Genomic DNA, 9,208 nt, shown 5'->3' with positions numbered 1-9,208 from the left:
CCTAACCCTAACACTACCCCTACCCCTAACCGTAGCACCCTAGCACCTAACCCTAGTTTTCCCACATGTACCGTATTCCCACATGTACCGTAACATATCTACTACCTGTGATCAATAAATACTTTTGGATTGACGATACACTCTTCACCCCTATCAGCGCCGCCCACTCATGCTCATTGGCTTATGGACATTATGTCCCGTCTTAAATTAGAGAAGATAAGTTACTCAATAACTCACTTAAATAAGAATTTTGATAAGGTGTGGGGGACCCTTCTTAGACCACTTTCAGGAGTTAGGCCTAGATCCAGACATGCTGTCCTGTTGAGGGGGCAAATGTTTGTTGTTAACTACTACTACTGTGCTGTGTTCAAAAAAATAAAATATTTTGAAAATAAAGCATCTGATACAAAAAAAATAATACTTATGGATACTTAAAATATCCCTTTATGTCAGACTGTGAGCCTTCCCATACCTTAGAATGAACAGTCAGACCCTGAAGAGTTCTATTGCACAAAGTGCTTACTGGTAAATGGACTGCACTTATATAGTGCCTTTATCCAAAACGCTTTACAACGGCCTCTCATTCACACACACATTCACACACCAATGGCGGCAAGCTACCATGCAAGGCGCCGGCCCGCTCATTGGGAGCAATTTGGGGTTCAGTGTCTTGCCCAAGGACACTTCGACATGTGGCCAGCCGGGGCTCGAACCGCCGATCTGCCAACCTTACGATCATTAGACGGCAGCTCTACCTCCTGCACCACAGCCGCCCCACTTACTGGCATGCTGCCTCTTTATGTGGATCTGTGGACGGCTCACTGATGCTCCCTGTCCCTGAGGCTCTGTTGAAGAGAGAGAGAGAGAGAGAGAGAGAGAACATTAACAAAACCCCACTGCTGCTCTTACCATGGATAATGCCCTGCCAGAAGAGCTTCCAACCCTTGAGTAAACTTAACATGGAAAATAAAGTGGTTTTTATACCACAGGGAGGACACATACTTTAAAGTACACTTACTATGTCATGCTAAATTCCTGTCTAGAAATCTTTGATGCAGAAATACTCTTACAATTCGTGAGCTTAGAATCATAAGGTTCTATCTCCGTTTAGGGTAGTTCAGAGATATTGAGCGTCAAAGTTGTTACATTCCATTATGTTTTGTGAGATGGAACCTTTGTATTTTATGAATTACTAACTCAAAAATGTCAACATTTTAAAAATAACACCACACAGGCATTAATAAACACCTAATGGATCAGATTATGTAAAAAACTCAATTTTGACTAGAATTGAGATAGAACCTTATAATTCTAACGTCACGAATTGAAGAGTGGAAATGAATGCTGATGGAGACAACCAGAATGAAAGGTCTGTATATTATACGGTACACAGTATCTGTATATAATCTGTGTTGATTGGTTGTTTGGTTGGGAAGAAGAGCACTGATTAGTCGTCGTTTGTTGATAAACTATGATAAAGAAATTTGCATGTAAAGTGACTCCTGAGTGACTTGAATCCGCCTACACGTAAACACACTCTCTAGCTGGGAAAAGATGGCTACACCCATCAAATTACTTTCAATAGACAGACTGACAGTTACCAAGACACCCATTCTAGGAGACCACTATGCAAACAGCCTATGACAGCATCCTCATTATAAGCAATTTTCTTCAAGCGAGTCAGATGATATGATGCGCTACCTTGATTTAGATTTGTTCCAAACAGTGTCAGAGAGCATGGATCACACAGTATCGACTAGAACATTCTATATCTGTGTGTATTTCTACAAGCATAACCAGATTTTAGGCTGCAAGCTGTTTTGTTGTCTAATCTAAAGGCAAAGGCACATCAAATCGAACTTTCCTCTCGTGAAATGACAGGTGTGTGTGTGTGTGTGTGTGTGTGTGTGTGAGAGAGAGTCTAGTCTCATTCATGACGTCTAGTCTCATTAATTCTAAGTTGAGTTAGATGGTGCCTGTCTTGCACTTATTTAAGACCAGATCTGTTAATCTGTCCATAACTGCACATTATAATTTCACAGCGGTGTATTCAAAATACATTAGAAATATAGAGCTTCTGTAGAAAAGACCCTTGTAGATAATGTAAATACTTAGACATGAAACACAATCTGATCATCATAGATACAATGAAGCCACTTAAATGTATATTATTTCACGAGACATGCGTCACAGTTTGGAATAATGTGACTGATCATAAAGTGCTCGTCAGCTTCCTAACGCAAACGTGCAAAACAATATTCAATAGAAGACTGCCCTCGTGTGGCAGCAGGAACGAACAGCATCCTTCCCTGGATGTAAACATCCCTAAACAACCTGGGGGCCGTTCCACTAAGCAAGATTATCTTATAATCGGCGATAATGTTCTAATCGGCGATAATTTAATCTTGCGTTCGGTTCCATCAATGTGGCTCAAATAATTTGCTGTTTGGTTGCTATGCAACCTATCCTCCTGAGTTATTCTGGTCGCGAGCAGGCTAAGAGGTTGGTTTGGGTAATACGTGCGTCAAAATTGTCTCACAGGCGGAAACTATATCCCGAACGACAGTTCCATCAAGTGTCTTTTAGGAAATATTAGTTCCCACTTTTTACGAGATAGATAGATAGATAGTTTGACTGTGTGATAGATAGATAATTTGATATTTTGAAAGTGTGATCGATCGATAGATAGTTTGATTGTGTGATAGATAACTTGATATTTTGAAAGTGTGATAGATAGATATATCGATAAATAAATAAAAAAGTGTAAAACATAAAATAAAATAGGTATGTTTTTCAACTTGTATAGCTATTATTACAGCGGTGTGGCTGGCGCAGTGGTTAAGGCAGCCAGCTAGAGTTCCGAAGGCTGCCGGTTCGAGACTTGATTTAACTTAACTTTATTTTTTTTAACATTTAACCGAAGCCTTCATGCAAATCGATTTACTATATATATATATATATATATCTATATATATATATATATATATATATATATATCTGTCTAAGGGAATCATCTATCCATCAGTAATCATAAGAAAAAATAATCGATGCCAAATCCAGGGTTCAGTTAGAAGAACATAATTTATTCAGAAAGGCTTCAAACACCATTGTAATCGTGTCAGTTCTTGTAAATTAGCCTGCACCATCATTTTATAGCCTACATACTTTTTTAGATTAGATTTTAGATTAGATTCAGACAACGAAATGCAATAAAAAAGTGTGTCTGAAGAGGGATTTGAACCACCGTCTTAAAATGACGAATAAATACCATGGCAGCGGTCAATACCACTATAACATCGTGACGATATGGCTGTTAGTAGCCTGCTGCTGATATCACCACAGTAGTAAATATTCATTTATTAAAATATGAACATATAACAATAACTGGGGCGAGTATGACCTACGCATTTAATCTGTCAGCAATTTCTTGCCAAACCATTTCCCTCGCCTTGTTAATTGCGGCAGTATTACACTATTTTACATCTTATTTGTCGCCTTCATAAAGATCAATCTTCATTTCGACAGTTTGACTCTTCGGGGCTCTTTATGTCTGCATGCACGCACCCATATCGAGGATTTCTAAGCCGGTGTTCTGTGAACACTCTTGACACAAGCCTGATCCTTGTTCGAGGAATCACCTGAGGCTTGAATTCCAATCCCGAGTTGCCTGATCGCCTGATTTATTTTAATCGCCGATATACTAATCAACGTTAGTGGAACGGCCCCCAAGGCATTGATTAATCCACATTTCTCCACTGACTCTGCTCAGACCTTGACCTTCCCCCCTCATCCAACTCCTCTGCTAGACAGACGAAAATAACAGTGGCCAAACAATGCAACATAAACATAGTTAGAGTAATCATAGTTTGAATCATTCATTGAATCTACGCCATTGTGGAAAAGAGAATAACGCGGGATTATTACATGATTGTTTTTTTTTAATGTAGAAAATAAGAAATAAGATTGATACACTGGATTTTAAATCAAACAATGTAAGAACAAATGTAGTATGTCAGTACACTAGTTAACACTGACACAGCTTAGCATATGCCAAGTCGGCAAGAAACATCGAAACACAGCACATAGCCTATGTGTACATACACACAGCTTAGTAAACAATGCATGTTACTCACTTACCCCCCCCCCCCCCAAAAAAAAGCAGAATCGACGAAACTTTCTCTATGGATAGTCCTTGATGGCAGCAGTCTTGTCAACAAACCGACACACGCACGCACATGGCTATTTATCAGGAAGTGGGTCAGGAGTGCCAAAAGCGACACGCCCACTCAAAATAAAAAAAACAAAGTGAATGTAAAACTGTTGGCTATGATATCGAGTGGGTTCTTCATCGCTTCAACTTTCGTCCTATGCCAAAAACCTAAAAAATAAATAAATCACAACACGACTTGTTTGGCTTGATTGCGAGGTTTCACAATTCCCGACATGAGGACCTTTTAATCAAACGCGGTCACATGTGAATCAATCAGCAGTAGAGGGCAGCAGAGTATGCCATTTGTGAAACTATCCACAGATGCGAAGCAGCAGGCATCCTGACAGAATGTAGGTAGCTTGCTTTTCTATTACTAAATAATAACAATAGACCGTCCCAATTGCAGATGCATTTTAAGATTAATCTGTGTCCACTGTCCAGGAATCGGTCCATCACGGATTGTGTGCATTATCCATGACACATACAGCCCAAAACCTCGGCTCTGAATAGAGTCCCCAATAAAATGATGTAATGATGTAATAATAATAATAATAATAATAATCGTAATCATAATAATTGCTAAACCAATAATTTCTTAAATCCTTGGAAAAGACATAATCTAGGCTATTGTTCAGAATCTTAGTTGTAAAACAACTCCCGCCCTCCCCCCCCCACACACACACACACACGCACGCACGCACACAGGCACAAACGCACACACGCACACACACACACACACACACACACACACACACACACACACACACACACAAGCACCACAAACACAAACTGATTAAAGTTTGGTCTTCGATGCAGAGAAAAAGAGAGCATTTTTTATTTTAATCTAGATGACTTGTATGTTCTTTCCTTTATGCATACAAGGCCAAATAATCTTGTAGGCCTACCCCTATCAGCCCCTGTGCATAATGAAACGGGCTTATCATGATGTTGGCCCGCGGGTGACGTCGACTTCCTCTATAGTCTCCCAACGACTCCGCTCTGAATAAAGTGAATGCCACTTAAACCGTGTGACCAAGCGAAATCACCCTGGACACTGGGTGCCACCGCTTCGGAAATGGGAACAATAACTCAGAGAGAATAAAAATGAAGAGTTCAATTGGGAAGCGATTAAAATGAATAGAAGCCAGGCTAGATAAGAAGCATACTATTTCCTCATCTATTTAACATTCATTGAATTGAATAATCCGGCTTTATTATCGTAAATAGTCTGCATATTTACCCTGAATATGCTAATTTATGTTTGCTGCAAGCGCTTCATGACTTAATAATTTTTTCATCAATATATGCATCTTTCCCCACCTCCTATAGCTATTTGAAGAGAAGGAGTGAAGAGAGATATTCGTCTTATATTGCTCATTGTTTCTGTAACTTTCCCATTAATTTTTTTGCACTTTGCCCGGGGCCAACCCAGTTACATTTCAATCAAAAGATTCATTGTAAAGTCATTATCCCAAACTAGGCACTGATAATTGGCTGTCACTTTGCATAGTGGCGGCACTCTGGCTCTGGGGCAAATGACTGTGGTGTTATCTGTCACTTTTAAGGGAAAATAATGGACAATTTATCATGAATCTTCTCTGAGAAATAATAACAAGTTAAATGTCATTCCCCGTGTTGTGCCTTACAAATCAACTTTGTTGCTTTGGGCTTCAACCATGCACTGACTGACCTATCCCCTTAACGGCATGGAATAGCAGTTTAAATCATGCAAAAATACATAGGCTATATTGCAATGTGTTTAATAGGCTACGCTATTTGACACCGTGTGTCTTAGTTAGGCCTATCCCATAGCTTTAGAATGATTTGATTTGTGTCAAATATGTTACACTGTATATAGGCTAGTCTACTTTTATGAAATGGAATCAATTTCTTTTTAGGCAACTCAATTTCCCCAATGGATTTAACCGATGAGAGTGCATGGGTAATCTATCATTACATTTGTTTTGCTAGACTCTATAGTCTCCTCCAGCGATGTTAGGATTTGTTTTACATTGAATGCAACAGTAAAAGTTTGTGACAGAGCATTTCATTCTCAGATTCTTTACAACCGGATTTCTCCCGCAGGGCGGTTTCCCGGAGACAGATTAAACCTGGACGGAATCACATTTTCAATAGCAAATCTCCATTGAAGATGCTTTTTAGTCTAGGATTAGCCTTAATCTGTGTCCGGGAAACCACCAAGAGTAGGTTAGGTTCTCAAGTTTTGTTTTCACAAGAAAATGAAAATGAAAATGTTTGTGATAATGCATGCATGTCTACTCTCTAACATATGCCACATGTTGCCATCAGACGATTGTCATGGTGTAAAACAAGTTGATTTTACACAAAAATATATAATTTAGATTTATACTAGCCCTATTTGGACCTATGTATTATCAATGCTTTGGACCATATATGTTAATTGATTTTTAGTGAAGTTGTGTATTGGGCAGACGAGTGTGTCGTGTCCATGTGCAAATTGCGAGCGAGCCCTTGAAAAATCTCAAACGATAAAGATGACCTCTGTTAGTTCATTGTCACATCATACAATACTTCAGTTGAATCATTCAAATCATTCTAAAGCTATGGGATAGGCCCAACTAAGACCTAATAATACCCAGCGACCCTCGTGAGGTTACACACCCAAAGCCAGTCAATAAAAGATGAATGGGGAATTAATGTCGAGTGAAAAGGGGGCATTACTTCAGACTCAAAAGAAAACGACATCTATTCCCATTCGTTTATCGGATTAGACCTATACGACCACTCCGAAGGACATGGGAGAATTGGCATTCAAAGACAACTGCGCCCACGACGACCTGTTTGAACAGGGATCAATCAGCAATCAGCCGAGTGACGGGGAAACACAGTGGATACAGAGATTAACAAAGCCTGCGAGTTTTGTTGACAAATAACCTCTAAATCCTATCAATGAATGCACGCAGCCGTGCGCCTTTGGCTTTGACACTGACCGACGCAGCCTGTGCTTTCAGATAAATGGTTACATTAAACAGGTTTTGTGTGTCTGGATAAAATAGCCAACGCTGATTTACCTCCCAAAACTCGATAACAAAAGGTGGGCACAACAATCTCAGATAATCATGTAATAATTGTTAGTTTAAGACCAAATTATTTGTTTCTGTGCAAGTTGTATGGCTTTCTGAAAGATCAGTTACCCCCCCCCCCCCCGAGTTCGTTGTAAACTGGGTTTTACATATTATACACATAAATACATTTATTTATTTCCTAATCTAATTAAACCTGCCCCTGGGTTTCGGCTCGAGCTGTAACCTTTCTTCTCGGCTTGTGCAAGTGCAACCACTGATATAATGAGGACTGTTAATATGCTATTAGACAGTAACGTATACTGTATATGTGGAAATTCTCAAAATGGGAAGCCACACAGATTACTACTCACATCACTGTATACCTAGTGGAGGACTCTAGGAAACGGCTTGGGGATTCCATGTTTGCAGCTGTCATAGGGTTAGGTTCATGTCTTGATGGTGGAACTCATGTTTGGGAAACAGTATAGAATTGAAGTAGATAATCACAATATCCCATTTTATTGCACACACTCACCATTAGATGTAGTCCTCCAAGTAGAATTCCCCAGCCCTGGTGGAGTTGAAAGGAGCCACAGAAAAACTAAACACCACTATTGACCATCATTTTGCTTCTCAATGTTCTCTGTTGCCTGTGTTTATTTTAACCAGTTAATGACATTAGATTATTTTTTTTAAATTGGTTTCAGAATGACTTAATTATGAGCAAATGCAAATGCCAGAGTGCTGCTAGCTGTAAATTCTATGAATATCTCATTGGCGGTGATGATGACATATAACTTCACAACCATATCACAGAGAATTAAGAGTGAAAACCTGCATACAAGGAGGGCTTAGAATGAATCATTATCTTATTGTCATTATGAATACTTAATAGTAATTGAAATTACTTTGTATTCGTATTCAATCATTTCGCTGTGGAAAGGCCAATTAGATAAATCCATAGTAGTATATCCATCATTTTGTGTTTTATATTTCATGTCATTTTACAAGCAGTGTGACACTTCTAGCTGAAAAGGTTTCAACAATGAAAGGGTGACACACAATAGCTCCAAACACTGGGATTACTACTCTCGTAGTCCTCTCGTACGTAATGAATCAACAACGACTTCTGTTACATTGTGTAGCTCAGCCTCATGACCACAACAATGGTGATTGGTATGTTCATTTGGAGGTCAATCGGCACGGTCAAGGGGTGGATGGCCTCACTGCCACGCTGTCTGTGAGAGCAGGTTATTGGGCAGCAGCCCTCAGGGAGGGGGGGGGGGGGCATAGTGGAGGGGTTATGGGGGACCCTCTGAGCAAATTGTCTCTGGTAATCCTGACCTTCCCTTTCACAGCGATCCATGAGAGGAGTTGACCATGGCGGTTAAGAACCGTGGTCGCTCGCCAGGCACGTCTGGGCCCTGTCCCTAAGTCGAGTAAACAGGATCAAGGCAGGCAGGGCCTTCCTTCAAACGTGGCCACGGATAAGGCCAGGGGGGGGAGGTTGCAGGACGGCAGCGCCGGACCGCGGAGGACGACTGAATGTCCCACTGTTCCTTCCTCTGGGACTGACGGAGGCTGGGACGGCTATGGAGGCCAGGTGACCTGCAGACACACTCTCTCATGTTCATGTGCGTGGTTGCTTCACCCTCTGCGTGACACCTGACCCCTGACCCTGTAATCTCTGACCCCACGCACTCAGGCGTCAGTCTGGTGTTATACAGACATGGGAACAGAGACAAACTACTCATCATCCTTGGGCAAGACACTGAACCCCAAATTGCTCCCAGTGAGCAGGCCAGTGAGCACCTTGCATGGCAGCTTGCCGCCATTGGTGTGTGAATGTGTGTGTGAAAGGGTGAATGAGAAGCCGTTCTAAAGCGCTTTGGAGCAGCTTTGGAGCAGCAAAAAAGGCACTATATAAGTGCAGTCCATTTACCATTTACCA

This window comes from Nansenia antarctica (genome assembly GCF_963989245.1).
Source record: "Nansenia antarctica genome assembly, chromosome: 1".
Lineage (NCBI taxonomy): Eukaryota > Metazoa > Chordata > Actinopteri > Argentiniformes > Microstomatidae > Nansenia > Nansenia antarctica.
The sequence above is the reverse complement of the archived record's forward strand: the minus strand, read 5'-3'. Positions refer to the sequence as shown.